The sequence below is a fragment of the Orbicella faveolata genome, unplaced genomic scaffold, assembly GCF_042242905.1.
Source record: "Orbicella faveolata isolate gen_17 unplaced genomic scaffold, um_ofav_v1 contig_25, whole genome shotgun sequence".
Classification (NCBI taxonomy): Eukaryota; Metazoa; Cnidaria; class Anthozoa; order Scleractinia; family Merulinidae; genus Orbicella; species Orbicella faveolata.
The window spans coordinates 6,760,031-6,784,076 of NW_028301553.1; the positions used below are offsets into that span (position 1 = coordinate 6,760,031).

Genomic DNA, 24,046 nt, shown 5'->3' on the forward strand with positions numbered 1-24,046 from the left:
TGTTTTTAACAGTTTGCTAGAGAATAGCTGGGATTACGGCGGACGTGTCCCCAGCCGCGAGCGATGATAGGCGCCAGTACTCGCGGGCTACTTTTTATGTGAAGGATCAACACATTTTAAATGATGATGCATTGCATTTTAAGCTCGCAGGATCTGTCTTGAAGATCGCATCATTTGAATTCCCAAACCTTAAGTATTTTAACTCCACTAGGCTAGTTTTGAATGCGAAATGCGAAATAATCGTGTTCATGTCAGTGACTGTTTTTTGATAAACAAAATATAGTTCACCTTGTCTCTTATATTTATATGCTCACAAGTAATGAAGAAATATCTAAAATTGAGAAAACATGCCTTTAAAAACATCCGCAAGCTTCTCTAGTCCCTGACGGACAAGCCATTGTTCGACAAACGCCTCGTCTTTCCCGATGAACTCATCCATGGCACTTTCCAAAACACGTGTGTCGAATGCCCGGGGGTCGCCCCGGGGTACGCAAATGCCCAGCCCCCGGACCGCGATAAAATTGCGGATGCCCCATCCCCGGGACTGACAACGTGAGCAAATGCCCCGCGGTTGCCCGGGGGGGGGGGGGGGATGGGCACTGCTGGAATTGACTGATGCATTAATCCAATGAGATCGAGAAGAATCTGTTCAATGTCGGAAATTGAATACGACTTTCTCCGGCACTGTTTCTAATCTTGCTCTACGATTTCAAAGTCGCACGACGGTCTAATGAGACGCGATCGGTTTGTTCGATTTAATTTCTGCTTGACTCGTCACATTTTGTCACTGCTATTGTGAACGCGTATTAAAAACGAATAAAACTACACCCCCGCTACCCGGCGGCCTGATGTTAGAACAGTTTTCAGGTTCCTAGAAAATGTAATTTCGCTAATTTGTTTCTCCCTCAATATAAAACTAAAGATATTCATTAAGAAGTTGTTTTTACATAGACCTATCGCTAACGATAAGTGATAAGTTGAGGCTTACCTTTGTGTTCATCCCGTCACGCTGGGGGGCCGGGGCTCTCTATCTCTCGAGTTCTGCAAGGTCTCCAAGACCATCAAATCTCTCTCGCTAACTTCATCTTATGTGTTGTGACAAGCTGATTGATGCACTAACATTGTTTTTCTCCTCCGATTTTGCCAGTAACTTTTCTGTAGCGTTTTTCCTTCATTATTTTCCGGCAATGTTTATCGTACTTTTCCCGCCCTCGTGTTCATTTGGCGCCTTCGTCGCATGGCAGTCAATATTCCAAGATCCAGTAATACACTCATTCAAAAATGAGTGCTACACGAAGCGTTGTGCCGATTGAAATTCTATTTTTGTCTTGAAATACGAAAGTCTGTTTCCCAACTTAAACTAAATTCTGGAAGCAGGCAAAGTTTCGCCGGGGAGTTGCGCACAGCAACAACGCGCAGTCCCAACAAAGGTCACGCAACGCTAATGTAATGAGATGTACTATTTTATTTTCGCATCGTGATATCATATTGCAAACAAGTCTTACCGATAACAATTAACGGTATAATTTTTAGCTGTGCAAAAACTATTTCCTGTTATGTTAGAACGGAATTGTCCCACATTTTCACAAACCAGTAGCATAAAATAATACAATGTATGCAAGGTGAGAAAAAATATGGTACCTTACATTTTGATAACATTGCAAGATGACGTCACGTTTTGCATGTGGCATTTTGGCATTGGTTTATGAGCGGAATATTCCGCCGGTTTTAAATCATGTGAAATAATAGGTGGCGACAGTGGATACTTGGTATATTACGGTAACCGTTCTAGATGGAAGATAGGAGCGAAGTTATCGTTTCGGAAAGTGAAACAGAAGAAGAAACTGTTTTCCCGCTAATTGACATTGGTTATGCTGCCCTCTCTCCTTGCTGTGAAGTCATTAGTGCTTCCACGAAGGTTTCCTTACAAAGAAGCAGTTTTAATTACGAACTCGTGTTGGAAAGCGATCCTGAAGATATGGAAGACGAAAGCTCTTCCGACCTACACGTGATAGTTATGGGTCCTGCTCCATGTGTTCCTTTTATGGAAAGTTTATATTCTTTGGGTTCTAAATCATTTAAACTGACGACGCATTTTCTGCGTCAAGACGTGCATTGCTCAAAGCACTTATTTGAAGCTGTCAAGTTCAGTGACAACGTTAAGGAACCGATTGCTAAAATTGAGCTTGTAATAGTTCGTGACTGGAGTGGCTGTGAAATGACATCCGTGCTCTTCGGAACCGACAATTTCAATTATTATCATTGCCCATTTCCTGACTACAACAAGAAGTTAAGAAAGAAATACAACATGAAGGCACATCTGGCCATTTCTCACCACGGGCCCTTTTACTGCCCTAAAGCTGACTGTGGTAAATGCTTTAGTTCTAAAGTTTCAAAATTAAGGCACGAAAGGAAGACTGCTCATGATGGACATTGCCTCAGCCCACCCAAGGTTTCCTACCATTCAAGACAAATTAAGAACTTTTGTTTGAGCTTGTGTAAAAAGATTGAAATGTCACCGGGTTCCTGGATGATATAGACGGTCTAATTATGTAAACGCTGTATGTTAACCCCATTCAAATCTTTTTTTGTGTCAACCCTTTCTTCATAAATCCAGAGACATGTATACAATAAAGAATGACATTACTGCGATTACTTAAAACTTTCGCTGAAAGGTTACATGATGTCTTTGCTGTAACTTCAGTTCCTGCAAATTCGTTACGAAATGGGCTACGACTGTCCTGGTGATTGCAGATGCCGTGGAAACAGTACTGTGTTATCTTGCCTACTGAGTTTTACTCCCCCTCCTCATTTTCTTCGTTGTAACTTTATTCTAAACGCTGCTGAACTTCCAGAAGTCAAGAATACCATTGACGTGCACGAACAGAACATTCCAATTTTCACTGTGAACTGTAGATCTCCGAGCTACCGTGTCTTCTTCAGCAGGCTTGCAGCGATTTCGTCTCTGTATTTATTTATTTCGTCCTAAATAAAAATGGAGACATTTGCACAATCAATAAGGATAGTGGTGAGAAGTGAAGTTAAAACAAAAACAGAAATAAAGCGACTTTACCTTTAAAATAAATGGCTCTTTACAATTCACAACGCATTCTGCCACCTGAAATGGCAAAAAAGTATCTCCAGTTTTCTAGCCCCTTCGCTAAAACTGAACGTTTATCACAAATTAAGTAATTAAGGCGCTGTTTACCGAAGTGCATTTTATCACTTTGTAGTTTTGTTCCTCTGGTCAATGCTCTCAGAAAATGCTTTTTACGGTGAGGCTCCGCCTCGACGTCCAATCCTCTACCTTTTTGTTGACCTGTATGTTGTTGAAAAAGGGTACACCCTTTCTTTAAATCGCGAAAAAGAAGTATTCTTGTCATTTTAATGTAGTGCTCAATAAATTGAATGATTTAAATGATGGAAGGCCCTTTAAATACCTAAATGACAGATTGCGCTACCATTTCAAATACCTCCACTTGTGTCATCCCTACCCTTTTACCCTACACCACAAGCCTGGGAAAAGTATCCCTTTCGGGCGGGCCATACCCGTATTGGTCATCATGATAGGGACTACCTTCCCCGGGATTGTGATATCTTGAGCTCACTACTTTCAGCGATTTCTTTGATTTCCTTAATTTAAATGGAAACTTCTCAGTGATTTTTGTTGATATGGCGGGTCAATGTAGACCTACCTTTAAAACATAGACGCCGCAACTTTTTGCATCGTCTTGTTGGGGCGTTTGGGGCGTCTCTTCCCCCCATGAAGCTGTATCGATCTTCCATGCCGTGAGCAGCTTTCTGTGTGTATCAAACATATGAAATTGAAGTTGAAGTTCACAAACTAACGATGGTAAGTAATGTACAGATAGTATTATTCATCACTTACCTCATGCATGTAAAAAAGAACTCTTTTCCTCCAGAGTTAATGACAGCATAGCTGTCAAAGTGGAGCAGCGTTCGCTTTCTTGGTTTCACAATCTACATCGTTAAGACAAATGAATAATCATCTTTCCTGAGAAATTCTATAAACCTTGCTCACCTTGCTTCCATATACATTTAGCAATGAACTTGAAAGTGCCATACCCCTAACGTCCAGTGGTTGCCATGGTTGACAGGGACGATGACGAGGTCTTTCGTCATGAAATTTACCTAATGCAGGGAAAAATTATTTTCATTATTGACGTAAAAAGGAAGAGAGACTGCCATATCGCGATTGTGCGATCGTATGAATCTTTAAAACATGCCCAAAACTGTCTGCCAAACCGGTGAAGGATAATACACCAAACCGAATAGTCCTTCATAGTCATAGTCATAGTCATAGTCATAGTCATAGTCATAGTCATAGTCATAGTCATAGTCATAGTCATAGTCATAGTCATAGTCATAGTCATAGTCATAGTCATAGTCATAGTCATAGTCATAGTCATAGTCATAGTCATAGTCATAGTCATAGTCATAGTCATAGTCATAGTCATAGTCATAGTCATAGTCATAGTCATAGTCATAGTCATAGTCATAGTCATAGTCATAGTCAGTCATAGTCATAGTCATAGTCATAGTCATAGTCATAGTCATAGTCATAGTCATAGTCGAAATAATAATCTTGAAATCTTAATTGCTACTTCAATTCACTAGTTAAACGAGGAATGAAAAATAAATAGCAACAGAACATTACTGACCTTCTGTATCCACCTCCATTTGGGTAACTTTTCGATTTCTGTGCTGTGAATTTTTTTCAGCAGCAATGAATCTGCGGCCAGCATCTTCCCTGCCTACGTATGAAGACATAGCATGGAATTGTAAACAGTGTTTCATTAAGCATAGTAAAGATAGTAAAGAGAAATAGTATATACTACTACTGTGGTGCTCGCCTTTTTACTGGAACCTTCAAGTGTCTTTAAACTTGCATTCATCACCTGTGTAAGAGATAGTCAAATATTTTAGTCACCTCAAGACCTATCGACATTGTTCAAAGACTTTGTGTCAATGGCAGGAACAAACTCTCAAAAGATTTTTCAATCACATTCTAACCTTGTCGTTGAGCCAACCAACACGAAATTTTGGTGAGAGTGCCAGCATTTTCGCTTGTTGGGTTTTGCTCATCTTGGGCTGTATTGTTTTAATATCAGCCACAGTCAGGGCATCACCCGTTAACGACTGGCAAACTACTTGTGCCAAGTTGGTGATATCCCAACAACGATCAACCTAGAATAAAAAAATCCAACATGAGCGGTAGCAGATCATAGCATTTAACTTTAAGCCCTGTTCGAGTCTATAGTGGGTAAATAAAGGATTGTATTGATTGTATTGCATTGCAGCGTAAAGCTTTTTCCTGATAATTATATACCGTATACAAGTTTTGCAACAAGTGATCATATCATCTGTTTGCAGTAAATTAGGCAGCGTTAAAATTAAACTAACACTTTTCTGAATAAAGTGCACCTTTTCGCGTAAACGCAATAACCTCCAGTGTTCCTCGTGTTCTTTCTTTACGGTATTCGGTTCGGCAATCTCATAACGGCCAGGTCCTATCCACTTGACTTGGACGTCACGCATGAATACTAAACTTTTTTCCACCTCCTCGGCATTCTTTTTAATTTCATACGTTCCATCTCTTCGTTCCAGGAACCTGACCGTTAGTGTGGTTTCCTCCTCACTCACAACTTTCCCTATGTACTTTAAATCTCTGGAGTAGCCTACCGCTACCCACTCCTCTTTCTTTTCAGAGTGCTCCTACAGAATAGAACGCGAGAAAGCACAATTTTTTATGGTAGTCAGAAAATGTACATAAACCGGGTTTTTAAACAGTTTTGAATTGTTACTAGTTTCGACGTTTATAATAACTGGTTATTTCCCGCAGTTACTGAAATAAATGAGAAATACCTGTTCTTTTATCTGGCAAACCGTTGCGTGGCTTCCCTGTTCCGAATGGCTTCTCATTTTCTGTTTGAAATTTAAAATAAGACGGTGTTAAAGGAAGGAATTAAACATTTGCCGGTTTTTCTTTGTAATGTTTAACATACCTTTCGGACTACTCCCAAAGGCAGATTATCGTCCTCATCATCCTCGTCATCCTCCTCTTCTCTTTGTATATCTGTATCCTAAGAGTCGCGAGAGAAATATGCATAGCAGGATCAACTCGAGTTGGCACAACAAGCATAAGAACACCATGCATGATAATTGTTTTGGAACCAATGAATAGGACATTACCATTGGAAAAGTTTCCACCTCTTCACTTTCAAGCGGCCATGAAACATCGATATCTTCTAGGAATTGGTCGTCCTCCTGTCCAAATGAAGAAAAACGTTGAGTAACGAAGATTGACCTCCAAGATTCGAGTTGGGAGGAAAACTGGTGCTATTGTCAACTTCAGATACAGAGGAACACACTCTCCCGCGGTAAAATAAATATCATCACCAAAATATCCAGGCTTTTTAATAATTTTCTATTTAGTGGGTTTTTAGTCAAAGTTCTTTATGCCACTGACTTCTGTCTTACATACCTCGCAAGTACTACCGGGTAAAATATAGGAAATATTCTCCATAAGGAGGCTAAGCCCTCTTTGACCTGATTCAAAATAGAAAGGGAAAAAAGGAAACTTAATTAATATTATGAATTTTACCTACGTACCAAATTGACTCGATTATTAAATTACAATGACCCTAAAAGGGGTCACAATTACCTCAGCATGCCTGGAGACCGTTGTCGAATTTCCTGTTCTCTCTTTGTTTTCATTCGCTCTTCTCTTCGATGCGCTACGTTCCTGGAAAGGGTCAAGGTAGCGTGAGAGTAGACAACTTGCGCTTGAGAAATGTTAAACAGCAACTTCTTTCACTTGAGTCTAGCAACATCCACTGACTTACCACGTTCATTAAGGGGTCTGCTCCTGTACTTGAGGACTGCAACACATCAGTCGCTGATACCTTTTAAGTGAGGAAGTCAATGTATCGGTCACATGTATATATGGGTTACCCACCAAGTGTGAGGTCAGTGATGGCTGGGTATTGGCCATTCTTTTTTTTTTTTTTTTCGTTTTTTGATTTTCTTCATTTTTGGCGTGATTATGGACCGAAGCGCAGTCTTGGTCCATGAACGTGTAATAAACGAACGAGCGGGAAAGATAGCTCAGTCCTCCGGGTTGGATAGCCAATCAAGAGCAGGATTTGGTATATCTTTCTCCATCACGGAGTTAGCCATGAAATGAATATTAATATAATCAGCGTGAAGACTATAAGATGAGATATTCACTGAAGTTCATGTACAGGTGATTGAAGGAAACGCAAGCTTTACCTCCTCAGTATTTACAGTATCTGTCTCTCTGTTCATGAAAGACATCTTAAACTCTGACATTTCTGTTTTAAGCTTTTGAATTTCCTATCAGGAGAGAAAAAAATGTACAAATCATTTGCTTTGTTATGGTTCGACAAGTCATCCTTATCGACGAATCACTCGTGTCACGGCAGTGAGACAGGACTATCGAAAAAGTACCGTAATGATTCGATTTAGCGCCCCTTCGAATGTGTTTTTATTGACAAGCGCCCCTATTTCAATATTATAATATTATAGCACTGTCAGAGTATGTTTCAAGGAATGTTCATCTTCTTTGATTGCTAACACAGGTACTGCCGCATTACAAAAACAGTGGTCTTCATCTGAATTTCTAAACTGTTATGTCCATGTGAGTGCATAATTCATTCAAACGAATGATCTCTATCGGGCGTCGAAATAAATTAAAATTTACTCATGTTAACTGAACATTCACCACATGTTTGTTACTGTTACAGTTTCTGATCCTCTTTTTAATAAATACTGTATTAGAGTTTTGTTTTGAACATTCGGTTGTTTCTCAAAACAGAAATAAGCGCCCTGTTCCGAACAAGCGCCCTGTCTCGAATAAGCGCTCTTCCTTGAAGTACCAAAAGTAAATAAGCGCCCCGGGCCCTAATATCGAACATTAAGGCAAGACGTTTTGACTTACCACTGAGTTAACATCCTGGTTACATTAGATAAACTTTATCAATTTCACGGTCCTTACTTTACTTATTGATTATGGTATGGGAGAGAGTTTGAGTTGTCCTGCTAGCTTTTTCACTGTTCAGTTAATATTCCAAGTCGCGTAGTCGTATTTTTCAACTGAGAGCTGCCAATAGTAAATTCATTATTGATTAAGGCTGCTTTGTTAGTGATAACATGGCGCACTGTACGAACATCTAACTTACAAGCACTGACGTCGTCCTGTGCCGTTCGGCAGTCTGTAGATGGGTCTCTAATCGGGACTTGTAGACTTCTTTCTCTGCCAGGCTCTAAGGGATTAACCAGAAAAGATCTGACTGTCATTTATTCGCCGGTTTTGACAGGGCAATTTTATATACTTGGCGATTTAAATCAGTAAAAACACGCATGTAGAAACCTACCTCCTTCAGAGATGCTCTTAACTTCGTGACGGTTGATTGTTCGTCAGTCAAAGCTTTTTTTAATTTCCCCGGCATAGAGTGGACGGAGCCTTGAAGCATTTGCAGTGACCTATCCGCTCCTAGATAACAACATGAACAACTTGTGAAAGCTGCCGGCGGCTGACTTTATTTTAGACTGTGAGGGCTAAACTCCTGGCTCTTCAAAACATAGGCACGCAAGGCGTGCAAGAGTTATTTTTTTGTGAACTATAAGTCTCGGAGATAGCAGCATTCATGGAACTGTTTACAGTAATGATTTGGTTGATTTAACAAGTTTTTTGGTTGCGATGTACAGCAAGAAAGAAACTGGGAGTTTATGATGTACATACAATGTTACATCGGTAATGGTAAGATAACTAAATAGTATGCCATAAAATGTTTGACTGAAGAAACTACAGTAATCTGACACGTCTCCAGATTAATGTAGATACCATCTTATTTTTTAACAGGCAATTTTATTCGTTCTTTGATACAACCCACACTGTGATTGGTCTGACACTCGCACATGCATAGCTCTCTCACTCACCGATCACGTAGCCCTTCCCCCCGGCGGGGGGACTCCCTTATATGGGCTATATAGGTCTGTGCGGCCCCGAAGGGTATGGTTTTTCAGCCGTTTTGGTCATAAATAGGGTATCGATTTTAGCTGATTTTGGCCATTTTGATCATAAATAGGGTATGGTTTTTGCAGTCTAGCCTTGATATGGGTATGCTTTAAGAAGAAGCCACTTTTTCATCATTATCGAAAAGAAAATCAACAAAAGCTCTTCACAAATTTATATGTTTACGGTAATTTAACATTGGTTTGAACTAGGGAGCTAATTATAACGCAGGTCTGAAACAGGGTTTTGATTTGAGGGTCAGGTCGTAAATAGGGTTTCGAATTTTTGGTCAGGTCATAAATAGGGTAAAGAATATCGCAGATTTTGGTCATAAATAGGGTAAGGGTTTTGGGAAGCGGGCCACACACCCCCGACCAATTTTTCTGGGAGTACCTCCTCGGGAGCCCTTCTAGCCCCCAAGAGGAATTTTTGCTCAAAAATACGCAAGTAAGAGAACTTTTCGCATTTTATACGAGTCGTAAGTTTACCCTTTTTACACAACACTACTTCACCGAAAATTGAAAGAAAGAGAAAAAAAACCTCTCTGGCACGTTGAAAGTCTGATTTAATTAAATTGCACTTTAACTTGGTGCCACACAGTCTTCAAAGAACATTTGAACAGTTTTCATACTTTTTACCTTTAAAAAATATCGGCCTGAAAAGAATGTCATAAAATGCCCATCAAATAAAAATATTAAAGTGCCACTGCAGAGACGTAAAAACCGTCCAGAAATGAAAGCTTCTTTTTTGTTTGATATCCTGGGAACAATAGCCGATAACTTGTAAGCTCTAATTGAATTTACTCCCATATGAAAAACAAAAGTGTCGAGTTACCATTTGTAACTAAAAATAGCAAACATCTCGTGGGAATAACAATAACAATAACAATAACATTTATTATTTGTATTGGGAACAAGTGGTGACGATTCGTCAGTTCTAATTGAATTTACCACCTTGTGAAAAACAAGAGTGTCAAATTACCCATTGTAACTAAAAAATAAAAGTATCTTGTTATATTTGCATGCAATAAGAACAAAGCAATCGTTACCTGCACTTACTATTGTAAACGTTAGAAATGCTTCAAATCTAAATAGTCTCGTCTCCTCTAAAACATGTCCTAAGAACTAGAACCGACGATTCGTGACCTCTAATTGAATTAACTCCTTGCGAAAAACAGAAGTATCAAGTTACCCTTTGTAATTAAAAATAAAAATATCTCGTGCCATTTGCCTACTACTAACTCAAGAACTGCTTCAAAACTCAAGACTCATCTCGTTCATAACTAGCCACCATTACACTGAAAATTATGCACTCTAAAACAACCCAATGTACGTATGTAACTGTCATACTCCCCTCCAAACCGGACTAAAAATCGCAAACCGGCCACATACACGCCACTCTTTATTTTTCAATTACCAAAGTCCTTGTGTTTATACATACCTTGTGTTTCTTACGTACCATTTACCTTTACAACAAGAAATTTGATTGGCTGTTCATAGTAGATCCAATCTGATTGGTGTGACATACATACATCTCTCACTCACTCACTCACTCACTCACCCATTGACCCGTCCATAACATACCCGACGCGCCGACTAAGAGGTATTTTTTTTACCAAAAAAAATAACTCAAAAACGATCCTTCACTGTACTTTTGACCACAAACCTCGGTCTTGACAAATCTTGCTACCACACTTCAGCTCATCCACTACTTGTTAATTATAGATCTCCCGAGATGGAGAAAAATCCAAATAAACGTTACCTCTGATTGAGTTCATCCACTCTGTTTTTGTGTGTCCTAGCTACTCTTGCTGCTTCAGCTGCAGCTTTGCTCCCACATTCTCGTGTTGTCTCTTCAATGGACTCTTGTCGACGTCTCTCAGCGTTTTTCTAGGTAGAGTTGAAAACAATTCCAAAGATCAACACTAATTGATGACTTTTTTGTTTCAAACGTTGTTATCAAGTTGACAGTCTGAGCCCCTGAAGGGGAAGGGGGTGGGGGCAGGGGAGGACTCCTACATGAAATGTTCCATGACCCCCCCCCCCCCCCCGCCCCCACCCGGGAAATTGAAAGGAAATCTCTCAAAAGGCACTGGACTCATTTTTTTTTATGGGGTAGCGAATTTTAGCCATATGTGACTCAAAGAGATGCCTTAAAATTCAGGCTTTTAAGAGGTAGCAATGTTGTAAGTGACAATGGTTGGCCAAGAGCAAGAGCCATGACAAAGAGAAGGTCAAAAGAAGTTTCCCAATTTCCCTAGTTTTTTTCATTTACTGAAAAACTTATTGCAGGCATTACGGATGTCTCTATTCTTATCTTCATAATTTTGTAGAGTGATCATGATCTTGATTCTGGGCTTGCAAAATCTTCTCCCTTCTCTGGTTATACTCTATCTGATGTTCTGACATTCCCAGTCCTCATGAGACATGATCATAAAATAATTATGTCATTAAAAATATTACCCTTGCAACAGCAAGTGCTTCCCCAACGGCCATTTCTCTCTACAGCACTGCTTCATTCCTCAACTTTCTTGTGAGTGTTTCTGTAAGGTTTCTCATTTCTTCTTGTTTCCTTTTCTCGGCTTCTTCTGCTGCTTTCTGCAGAGCTACCTGCTTTTCCTCCTGGGATCTCTCCCAAGCTGAACGTGCACGCTTCTTCTCTGCGACTTCACATCTGTACTGAATTTCTCCCACTTGCTCCTCAGCTCGCTAAAAAAGAGAAAATAAATTAAGCAGTCCAATAATCTTGTCTGAGGTTATAAACTGTATTTCCCATAAAGAGCAGGCTCTTACACTGATTCTCTATCAGTTTGCCAAGCATTCTTTGCTTTGTTGGGGAGGAGTGCATGGCGAGCCATAAGCACATCTGGATAGGAGGCTACATAAAAAGCAGAGTTTCTCAACTGCTGTCAATTGGTGAGAATTTTCTGCAGATAATTTTATTAATATTTGACACAATCTGAGATCAGGATTCAAATGAATGAAAGCAATATCAAATTATATCCACTAAATATTGAACAGAAATTTGGTTGAGCTTGTGCTCCACCTAACAGATACATGTAATACTTACAAGTGTTGGACCAATTGATTACTAGATGCCTAAAAAACACCTAGCCAAAGTATTGATTGCTTAACACTTCCAAGTTTCAGTTTACCTGGGATATACTTTTTCAGTCTTAGTATTAGCTATCTCGAACCTCTGCTACCTTGAACTATTTTTTGTTTTCCTTGAGAGTTTGAGAAAGCAGGCATCAACTGTATTTTTCTACTAGCATGATTGTATGATCTGAGAGAAACACAATGACTACCGGTACTCTCTATTACTGTTTTATGAGAACACCCATAAGATTATGTTTTCTCATCACTGTTATCAGTACATCAGCTTGTTATTATTGTATAGAGAATCAAATACATTAGATGTGGATCACTCTTGGAATAAAATGATTTGCCAAATTCATATTGACATTAATTGATATGAAATCAAGCAAAAAATGGTCAAGACAAGAGAATAGCATATAAAATTAAGACTTTTATTTCAATTATATTACCAGCCTAGCTTCTTCCAAGGCCTGTTCTCTCTCCTCATTCATTCGTTCTCTTAGTTCATTCAAAGATTGATTCAGCTTTGCAAGTGCCTTTGCTTCAGCAGCAGCAACCTGGTATTTATGAAAGAAACATTCAAAACATCACCTTTTGATGTAAAGTTAATTTTTCAGACCAGATGAGCAAATATTGAGTAATGATAATACTGATGACACTGAAGCCGGGATTACAAGACTTTTTTAAGCTGGGGTCTGTTAGTATTACAGAATAATATCCTAGTTAATTTGTAACTTCAAAAAATTACTCAAAAAATAAAGAAAGCTTAAAATAAAAAGAGCCTTTTTCTCTTGTTTCTTTTTCTTTTTCATTTTAAATCTCCAAACACACCCTTTAAGCAGGCGCAAAATAGAGCATGCGTGGACATTTAGCTACTCACAGCATCTCGGACTGCTTTCTCTTTGTCTTCTCTCATAACTTGCTGGATTTCATTCAGAAGCTCTGTTCCAATACCTGAAAATATACACAATTACGCACATTAAGTGAATCAAAATCAATCAAATTTACACTCAAAATTTACTACCAAACCGTAGCCATTATATCATATGATGATATTGTAAATTATTTAGATCAAAATTTCTCTTGTTATCAATTTCTTGATATGGCTGCAGTGTGCATTTAGCTTGATTTGCTCCCGAACACTATACCCTAACTTCATGTAATATTCCTTAGCACATCTTAGCCAGGTTTGGTAGATAGTTTTTATACGAACACTTCTGTTGAACTCGAGTACAGATCAGTTGTTCTAGAACATAGTGATCACGCCGAGGATTTTAAGACTATAGCAGCATATCTTTAGATGAAGAACGAAGACGATAAATACTTTACTTACATACGATGTTGTTGTGCGTAACCTTTTGTGTTTTTAAGGTTGTTCTGCCATTTAACATTCGTTCTAGCGTTAGCAAGGGATTTCCAGACGCCATCTTCAATTTTTGCGTCTCCTCGTAGCTATGCGAACGCGACTTAATGAAGTCCCAGTATCCCTTCTTACCTCACGGTGCGGCTGCCGGCTCTCCTTGCCCGTTGCGCTTCACACTTCTCTGCTGTAGGCGAATGATTCCTTAACCCCCAGTAATTTTCACAATAGTGGAAAAGAACTCTCACTAGTTTAATTTAGATGGACAAATCTATGCGAGAGCGTGATAGATCCTTCTCATAAACCCTGACTGTTGACAACGTCTCCTGACCATACAGTACAAAAACTAAATCGTAAATACTCTTTTTCTTTGGCCATCGTAGCCTAACAAGGAATAGCATGCAAACTGCGGTGATAAACATGATAAAAATACGCGTTGTTGGAAAACAAAAATGATACCTTTTTACTTGACGTTTCATATGTTTCAACATAAATCTTAGGGAGTGACCACTGAAAGTAGAAGTAGTCATCATAATACATCAAATATTTCCGCGATTGATCAAAACGCGTCACATGACTGAAACTGGGGAATATCCGAATGAAATTCCTCAATTTTCAAAATCGCCCGTGCGAAAAATATTTGAAGGATAATAAACACAATGGTCGCACACAGTAGCCTCCATTTGAAGCGAAAATATGCTCGGATATTTGTTCTTAGGGCCGATTTACACGGTACGACTTTGTCTTATAACACAAGCTTACGACGGGCTTACGACATGACCAAGGACCATTTACACGCGCACGACATTTTCACGTACTAAATTAAATATGCAAAAGTTTGTTTCGGGATTTTCAGAGCGAAAGTTCTAAACAGATATTTTAGCTGTCCTGTGCTTTAAAAAAAAACTTTATAACGAGACATTTTTCGCTTTAATCCGTTCAGTACTTTTCGAGAAACGGCTTCATGTGACTCAGTCAACAACAACTCCGTCCGCCATTTTGACGCAAGAAATTTGTCACAAAATACGTCATTTTCTATCGATTGCGGCTACGATTGTCGCAGCATTTTAAAACATGTTTTAAAATCCTACGACATTTTTTTGACGTACACAACAGTCGTAAGCGAGTTGTAGGTTTGATTGTGAAAGTAAATGTGAGGGATTAAAGAGATGTAGGCTGTGTAGGTATATCTTGGGAATTAATACGATGAAAGCTGTGTAGGTATATGTAGGGGATTCATGAGATGTATTGCTGTGTAGGTATACGAGGGAGATTAATGAGATGGAGGTTGTGTAGGTATATCTAGGGGATTAATTAGATGTAGATTGTGTAGGTATATGTAGGGGATTAATGAGATCTAGGCTGTGTAGGTATATGAGGGGGATTAATGAGATGTAGGATGTGCAGGTATATGAGGGGGATTAATGAGATGTAGGTTGTTTAGGTATATGTAGGGGATTAATGAGATGTAGGATGTGTAGTCACATGTGTAGTTATATGTTGGGAATTAATACGATGAAAGCTGTGTAGGTATATGCAGGGGACTGATGAGATGTATTGCTGTGTAGGTATACGAGGGGGATTAATGAGATGTAGGTTGTGTAGGTATACGTAGGGGATTAATGAGATGTAGGTTGTGCAGGTATATGTGGGGGATCAATGAGCTGTAGGCTGTGTAGGTATATGTATGGGATTGATGAGATGTAGGATGTGTAGGTATATGAGGGGGATTGATGAGATGTAGGCTGTGTAGGTATATGTTGGGAATTAATACGATGAAAGCTGTGTAGGTATATGTAGGGGATTGATGAGATGTATTGCTGTGTAGGTATACGAGGGGGATTAATGAGATGTAGGCTGTGTAGGTATATGTAGGGGATTAATGAGATGTAGGCTGTGTAGGTATATGTAGGGAATTAATGAGATCTAGGCTGTGTAGGTATATGAGGGGGATTAATGAGATGTAGGCTATGCAGGTATATTAGGGGGATTGATGAGATGTAGGCTGTGTAGGTATATGTTGGGAATTAATACGATGAAAGCTGTGTAGGTATATGTAGGATTAATGAGATGTATACTGTGTAGGTATATGAGGGGGGATTAATGAGATGTAGGCTGTGTAGGTATATGTAGGGAATTAATGAGATCTAGGCTGTGTAGGTATATGAGGGGGATTGATGAGATGTAGGCTATGCAGGTATATTAGGGGGATTGATGAGATGTAGGCTGTGTAGGTATATGTTGGGAATTAATACGATGAAAGCTGTGTAGGTATATGTAGGATTAATGAGATGTATGCTGTGTAGGTATATGAGGGGGGATTAATGAGATGTAGGCTGTGTAGGTATATGTGAGGGATTAATGAGATGTAGGATGTGCAGGTATATATGTGGTTGAGGAAGAATACTTGATTATATATCCAGGCGGTATTGTTTTAAGAGAGATTAAGAGAGATGTATATATTACGGTGGAGTTATTAACTTATAAAGCGTCATAGCCAAACTAGACAAACGAGTTTCTGACACCGGCGGGATTTGATTATTCAAAATGGCGGACATACCTCAATTTAACCTATAATATGTTAATTTGTCAAACATTCTTTATATGCACGCTTGTGTTCTGTAACGGCTTTGTAATTTATGCTATACATACACTGTATGTATAGCATAAATTACAAAGCCGTAATACTTCACTGCAATACGTTCACCGCGAGAGCAACCACCCGCCGATCACTACTAAGAACATTCCCGCCGGCATCAACAAACGACTGTCGTCCCTATCATCCGACAAAGCATCCTTTGACCAAGCCGCCCCTCCATACCAGAAAGCACTCGACGAAAGTGGATATCACTACACACTACGGTACGAACCAGCCAACACACGCAAACGGAGAAACCGACAACGTAATAACATCCCCTGGTACAATCCTCCTTTTAGCAAGAACACCAGCACCAACATCGCACACAAATTCCTCGCCCTAATAGACAACCACTTTCCGAAAGATCACAAGCTAAGAAAAATCTTCAACCGAAACACCATTAAGATCAGTTACAGCTACATGAACAACACAAAACAAATAATCGACAGCCATAACAAACGCATCCTAACTGCATCTATGCCGACTGGTGACATCGCCGCCGCCGCTACCATTAACAATAAAAAGACATGTAACTGCCGACAAAAGAACACATGCCCGCTCGACGGAAACTGCCTTCAATCATCTGTAATCTACTAAGTCACCGTAACACGCAAAGACAACAACACGACAGAAACGTACATCGGACTCACAGAGAACGACTTCAAAACTAGATACAGAAACCACACTGCATCATTCGGTACATTTGGCTGACCCCTAGTCCATGGACTACCCCGGCGGACCTGGTCCATGGACTACTTGAATGGACTACCCGTGGACTACCCTAAATGGACTACCCTAAAATTTGTGGCAAACATAAATTTAACGATGCCAGAACCCGAACAAAAGATGCGATCGATCGACTAACACATTACGGAACACTTGCGATGTAATAGATTTAAAGATCCGAACAAAAGACGCGATCGATCAGAACAGTTGCGATTTAATCCTCAAACTTTTCCTACCCTAACATCTGGACTTTTGTTACAAAATATTGGATTAGAGCGAGTTTTTCTTTTGTTACCTACATGATAAGACACGACATTCACATAACCCCACACACCCATACACCCATACACCTCCAATACACCGCCATTATGCATGTCTACCGCTGGCCAAATGAGTGTAGCTAGCAGGCGCAGTAGTTGCCCACGAGTCACTTACGGTCACTCACAATATGGGCCAATATGGAAAGCATGCTAGATGTTAAGTGGAAATTTTACATATATAATGCATTCATCTCTGACTCGTGAGCCAGTTCTTTACGCCATGACGGGGAACGAAAAAAGCAACTCATTTCCTTTATTTCGGTTGTAACATTTTGTGGCAAAGGTCCAGCTGGGGATTAAATCTGTTACATCGCAAGTGTTCCATAATTTGTGTTTCCCGATCGATCGCATCTTTTGTTCGGGTTCTACCATCGTTAAATTTATGTTTGCCACAAATTTCAGGGTGGTCCATTTAGGGTAGTCCACGGGTAGTCCATTCAAGTAGTCCATGGACCAGGTCCATCGGGGTAGTCCATGGACTAGAGGTCAGTGAAATGTACCAACCCGCATCATTCCGCCACACTAAACACAGAAACTCGACCGAACTCAGCAAGCACATCTGGACCCTCAAAGACAATAACATCGAACACTTTATTTCCTGGCGCATTCTCTCATCACACTCGCCGTACAACAGCTCAAGTAAAAGATGTAACCTTTGCCTTAAAGAAAAATTCCTTATCATCTGCCAACCCGAGCTATCAACACTAAACAAACGTAATGAACTCGTGTCATCTTGCCGCCACAGAAACAAAGCCCTCCTACGAAACAACTAACCCGATAAATTTCGCGCTGCATATATTATGTAAACTAGTAATAACCAAAGGTTAGAAAGTGCGGGCGAGGACGATATCAGGTCATTTTGGGTAAAAAAGGTTTATATTGTCCAAGGTATAGTCAGTAAGTGATGCATAGTAGTTATAAGGATGTGAAATATTTTCTAAGGCAATCCCTGCTCCTGCAGTTCTCCCCCCTCCCCTCGTTTCCCCTCCCCTCGTTCCCCCTCCCCTCGTTCCCCCTCTCCCCCTTAAACTCCCTCTATATTCCCTGTAATGATTGAGTCAAAATGAATTTTTGGAACTCAACAAATATTTATTGAAATATTATAACCTATAAAATTTTGAACATGTGATTTAAATGATTAACAAAGAATTCCAACAAAACGCATTGGTTATCATATGCAAAACTTGAACATGTTATTGGACAGTAACTATAACGAAACTATTATATAAATTTGAACAAGTGATTTCAATGATAAGTAAAAATTTCCAACAAAATGCATTTCTTATCATATGCAAAACTTGAACATGTTAGGAACTGTAACGAAACCAATATTGTTACATGATGTAAGTTGACATGAGAGGTAAATGTTCAGTTTGTCAACAAATTTGAATTCCTTGACAGTAACTTTTTTATTAGTATTTCTCAGAAGGTCTGGCCCTTGAAGCTGTCACAGATTAACTTCTATTGAGAATACAAAGTGTTTACTCTTATTCAAGTTCATTATTTCCTTGATGTAATTTGATGTTGTGTCCACTAGCATTGTAATGTTCTCAACGGAAAGTAACGCTTCAGAAATTTGATCGGATGTTAGCGGAGTGTCTTCTTTGTTCTTGTTCAGAAGACATTGCAACACATCGGTGAATGCAGTGAACCACGTTTCAGTGCCATCAACATCAGCACAAAGTCTTGCTGACATAGCTTTCTTTGATGATTTCGTTTTCTGGGTGGCACTACATGATGGGCAGGTGACAATTTTATCATTTATGGTGTATGGTATCTTCTTGTTACATGATTTAAGTTGACATTGGAGGTAAATGTTAAGTTTGTCAACAAATTTGAATAGACCATTTTACAGTTGTCTGCTCGGTGACCTGGCCTTTGTATGGCAGCGAGGCTAGAGTTGACCTTGTTTTGATACAGACCTCACTGCTTTTGTCATGTAAATGCACCTAGTTAGCATCAGAACAACTTGTTTTACACAACAAAAGCAGAGAGGTCTGTATCAAAACAAGGTCAACTCTAGCCTCGCTGCCATACAAAGGCCAGGTCACTGAGCAGACAACTGTAAAATGGTCTATTCCTTGACAGTAACTTTTTTATCTGTATTTCTCAGAAGGTTTGACCCTTGAACTTGTTCAAGTAGAGGTGGTACTTCTTCGAATGTTGTTGTCACTGTCGTTCCTAACATGGTGTTTCCGGAATAGTTTTTAACACTAAGATTCTTGATGCTGTAACTCTTGGAGGTTTGGAGTTTATTTATCATTTCATCCCAGATGTGAAGAACTGCGTTCCCAGTTGCATCTTCTATTGCACAGTCTTCTTTCACTGTGCCATTTTCTCCATTTCTTTTCTTGACTTGCTTAGGTGGTTTGCCGCCAAGAGTGATAACTCCTTTGACGTTTACCTTTTGGTTTCTTGTGAGATTCTGTAGGTGGTTCAATGATATGTCAGTGGAAGTTACAGCAGGACCATTTTGTGCAGTGCAATCTGCAGATAGTGATGATGGTGTATATTGGAAGGTAACATCACCATTGGACATTTGCAGTAATGTTGATTGTTGGTTGACCAGAATCTGTCCATTGTCCTCCCTGACATTAACGAGCTTTACTGGATTTCCTGTGGTTTCAAAATGCTGACACTGATTGTGTGTTGATTGATCAAATCCAACAACTCTCAAGGTTTTAGTGCGAGAGGCAACTTGATCATTGCCATAAAATAGTCTTATTGCATTTTCAAATTCATGTAGATTGGGTACCGCTGATGGCTGTCGAGTAAGAAGAAGTTGCCAGTCTTCTGTAGTTGAATCTCCAGTTCTGAGACGCTTTAATAAATCTTTAAAAGAAACCTGTTCTGGGTTAGAACCTTTTACTGTTTGATTTTGAGTTAATTTTAGAACTTTGTCAAACATCAAATATGCAAGATGGCCTTGTTCACCTAGAACCCCTGATGGCTTTGTATGATACAAAGGTTTGCCTGCGACAGGTGGTAATTGTGCAGTGTCCCCTATTAAAATAATTGATACATTTCCAAAAACTTCCTCCTGTTGCTCAGTTGCCTGCCTACAGCGTTTATCAATCCAGCCAAGCAATGTTTGACCAATCATAGAGTACTCGTCGATAAGTATGTATTTAATGTCATGTAGTTTATCTTGTAATCTTACTAGGGTTTGGCCTTTGAGATCTGTGTTGCCCCTGGGGCCAACAGGTAAGCTCAGAAGTGAGTGAATGGTTATACCATTTACACTGAATGAAGCTTTTCCAGTAGTTGCTGTCACAGTACAATTATTTTGCAGGAGGTTTCTCAATGCATTGATAAGGTAACTTTTGCCTGTTCCAGCAAAGCCATTTATTATCAGATGCAAAGGTGACTGAGGGTCCGGGTTGTTGAAATGGTCTTTCACTATATTGAATGCAAGTGACTGCATGCTACTAAAAGTATTTATATCTACATTGAAGTTTTGTTCTTGACTTTCATAAAACTGTGTTTAGGATTTTATCTAAGAACTCATTTCTAACAGTTGCTGTGGGGTGTATGAATAACTGTAGCTGTGCCAGTCATTTTCTGAGAAGGCTTCAAAATTGTTTGTATAAGTTGAGTTAATTAAGTCTGCTAAAACCATCCATTCTTCGCGTTGCTGCTCTGGTTGTACACAATTTTCACTTTGCTGAATATCAGAGAGAGACTGTATGTCTTCCAGCTTTCCATGCCAATCAGGTACGTGTTTTTTTTGCAAAATTTGTTTGCAAGAAACTTTTTCACTGTAAAATAAATACATCATCGCTGCTTGCTTGGTTTTCCCATGCGTCATCCTGTTTGTTTTTCCAAGGTTTATATCTTAGCAATTGGTACTTACAGTATAATCCAAAATTTGTACTTTTTGGATTGGATGAATACGTGGGGAAAACTCTTGGTGCTACATTGTTTAGTTGATCTACTAATTTTCCATTGACAAGTTTGTATTTCATTGCAAACTGAAGAAAATTTTAAATTACGCAAGTCACATTTTACAGTGCCTTGATATTTTTCACGTTGAGCATACACATCAAGCAAACTGTCTGTTGTTGCTCTATCATCAGGTTTTTTTGTTACATTAGGCCTTCGCGAACCATTTAAGTTGATAGGGATTACATTAAAGGACGAGCTTACAAGGTTTAAGAAAAGTAAATTGTGCATTGCTTCTTGTGCAGAAAGATCTCGCTGGCCAAGTGTTTTCATCACAGTTTTCTTAATCATGGATGCAGCATTGGCATTTATTTGTGAATTATGTACAATATTACTGAATGCTTGCTTAAGAAGATGCGATCTGGATTCAGTTTTTGCTGCATACTTTGCCAAGTACTTCACACATGCATGGTAATCTACAACTACTTGAATGTCACAATTTGCACGCCAGCCTTGAAGTTGAAGGCGCTGGTGGTTGTTAACTCTGTGATCATTTCTTTTTGTAATTACCTGAACTCTGTATTTTGATGTGTTGTCTTTTGAATGAATGCTCAAAATGCAATGATGTTTTTTCGCAAGTCTCAAATGGAAAGTTAAATCGACATTTTGGGTCTGTTTCATTGTTCTTTTTTCGCAAACAATAACTTGTACTACATCGAGTGTGTCTTTGAACCATATTCAACAAATCAACGTAGTCAGTGTCAGAATGTTTGATATTTTTGTGGTATTCTTGACAAGGATGAATAGAAGGTTTTATCCACAGGCCATTATCTGGAGGATTTGGGTTACAGGTGGACAATAACCAATCAACATATTGACAGATCTTCTCAGCAGCTATTTTCCCCTCACTCACTATTGTACTGGTAGCATTATCTTTATTATTTTCTGCCAAATAACCACTAAGTGCAGTTTCACTTAACTTGCATAGGCCTGGATCATTGCTGAGTTTGACAACACCATGGCAATGAATGCTCCCTCTAGACTGATACTCAAATCTGTACCAGTGCCATTTTGCATCAAGTGAATCATATAGCCAGTGCTTGATAAATTGTTTCAAGCGTTCAGTAAAAAACCAATCAACAATGTGAGGATTGTAATAACATTTTGACGTCTCGTTTCAGATAAGCTTTTTCCTTTATCTGTTTTGTTTCCAATAAGAGAATAATAATGTAATTCTGGCCAATGCATATCTGCTGCTGAAAATGTGAAAAAGAATGTGGGAGGTCCAGCATGTTGAATGATTGCTTTCAAATCCTCTTTTGCTTTGTACCAATAAGCATCTGGCCCACTTATGTTAGTAATGTAACGGGACAGCTTTGTCATCTAAAGGTTTGCATTATTGTTGTCAACCATTTCTCTTATTTCTTCCAAAGTCAGATGTTGTTCTCCACGATTTTGTTTTACAAATATTCCGGTTTGTTGTAGGATTTGTTTACGCTGAATCACGTTTAAAGCCCAATATGAAAACCTCGGATGATTTGCAAACCGGTAAATCCATTTATTGTCCTTTTTCTCTGCAAATTTAATAAGGTGTTTTATCTTTTCTTTCAGAGTTATATTTTTTTTCAAATTGCAGGATTTCTTGGATCTCCTTTACCATCAGGAAACAATGTTGGAAATGCCATTGTGGCTAAAAAGGGAGTGACATACTCATTTAAAGGGCTATTACCCAAATTTGGCCTGTTCATATGTCCCTGTGAAACATTCTGACGAATGAAATCAATTTCTTGTCGCTGGGTGTCATTAACAGGTAGCAACCTGGAAGAATCTGTATTACTGTTATAAACAACATCATCTTCATTAGAAACAGGACCAACATCTGGTCTGGAAGTTGCGTTATCCTCTAATGAAGTCTCATCTGTTTCTATAGAAAGAATTTCATTGGGAACATCATTCTCTGGTAAAGAATTGAATGCGTGATAATTTAATTCAATGTGTGAATAATGTGGATTATTTTTAACAAGCTAGTGAATTGCATCTGAAACCACTTGTCTTCTCACCGAAAGGTTTTTAACAAAATTTCCTTTTCCTTTAACTTTAACAAGAATTATTGATAAATCTTTAGGGTATCTTGGAAGTAAATGTGCCAATTCACTGACATCTTGAGGAAAATTTATTGTATGTGCTGAATATCCTCTTTGTCCTCCTGGTTTAATATAAATATGCATTATAGGAAGAGCTTTAGCAATAAGCATTTCTTCTATTTGCGTTAAACCAGAAAGTTCACTGGGTACTGGTGAGGGTATCATTAAGTTTTCCTTGGAGAATTTTTTTGGTGACTCCTTTTCCCTTGAGCACCTAGAACACTTATAATTTTGCAGACATTTTGGTGCCACTCTCAATGGCCATGCTTCAAAACAAATTTTGCTTTGGTAAATGGCATAATTATTGGAATTATGGAATTTAGTTATATTTTCTTTTGCCCAGCTCTGTTTGTGAATATCTCCATTTTTTTCTGCATCAAAATTTAGTAAGTATTGTTTTTGTGTAATGGTACAGTTACCCTCTGGCTGATTATTACACGCCTTTTTTACAATATTTTCAGGACTTTGTTCTTGTTTCCTTTTTCTCTGCCTATTATCTCGCCTGTTTTGAAGTCTCTTTTGATGTTGCTCGTGTGATTCTGATAATTTTAATTTAAGATGTTTCACGGCATTCTTATTAATAGTATGAGGTACTGTAGAAACATAATGCAAGTCTTCTATGTAACCAACAAACAATACTCTTTGGCTTTTATTAGCAAGAGGTGGAGTTATCGTAGTGCCTTCTGGGCAAGAAAGCCTTGTTTCAATGATATGAATTACACAATTAAATTGATTGGCTACAGCTTGTATGATAATGTTGTCACACCATGTGCCTGGTGTTGCCATTCTTTTCAAATAACGTTTCGATGAATCCTCGGAT

General features: G+C 38.9%; 1 long non-coding RNA gene and 3 pseudogenes across 3 annotated transcripts in view; all 4 read right to left on the reverse strand.

The window, feature by feature from the left end:
- LOC149108738 (uncharacterized) overlaps window positions 1-24,046 on the reverse strand; it is an 87,020-nt pseudogene that overhangs the window by 38,354 nt on the left and 24,620 nt on the right. The gene's annotated exons all lie outside the window — the stretch shown is intronic.
- On the reverse strand, window positions 5,903-6,564 carry LOC110051489 (uncharacterized). Its single transcript, XR_016208309.1, has 3 exons — window positions 6,214-6,564; window positions 6,027-6,104; window positions 5,903-5,946 (listed from the first exon to the last, which is right to left on the reverse strand). It is a non-coding gene; the product is annotated as an uncharacterized LOC110051489 (long non-coding RNA).
- On the reverse strand, window positions 10,816-13,583 carry LOC149108743 (uncharacterized; annotated as a pseudogene). Its single transcript, XR_016208443.1, has 5 exons — window positions 13,490-13,583; window positions 13,037-13,110; window positions 12,606-12,713; window positions 11,521-11,766; window positions 10,816-10,947 (listed from the first exon to the last, which is right to left on the reverse strand). The product of XR_016208443.1 is annotated as an uncharacterized LOC149108743 (transcript).
- Window positions 19,105-22,495, reverse strand: LOC149108744 (uncharacterized; annotated as a pseudogene).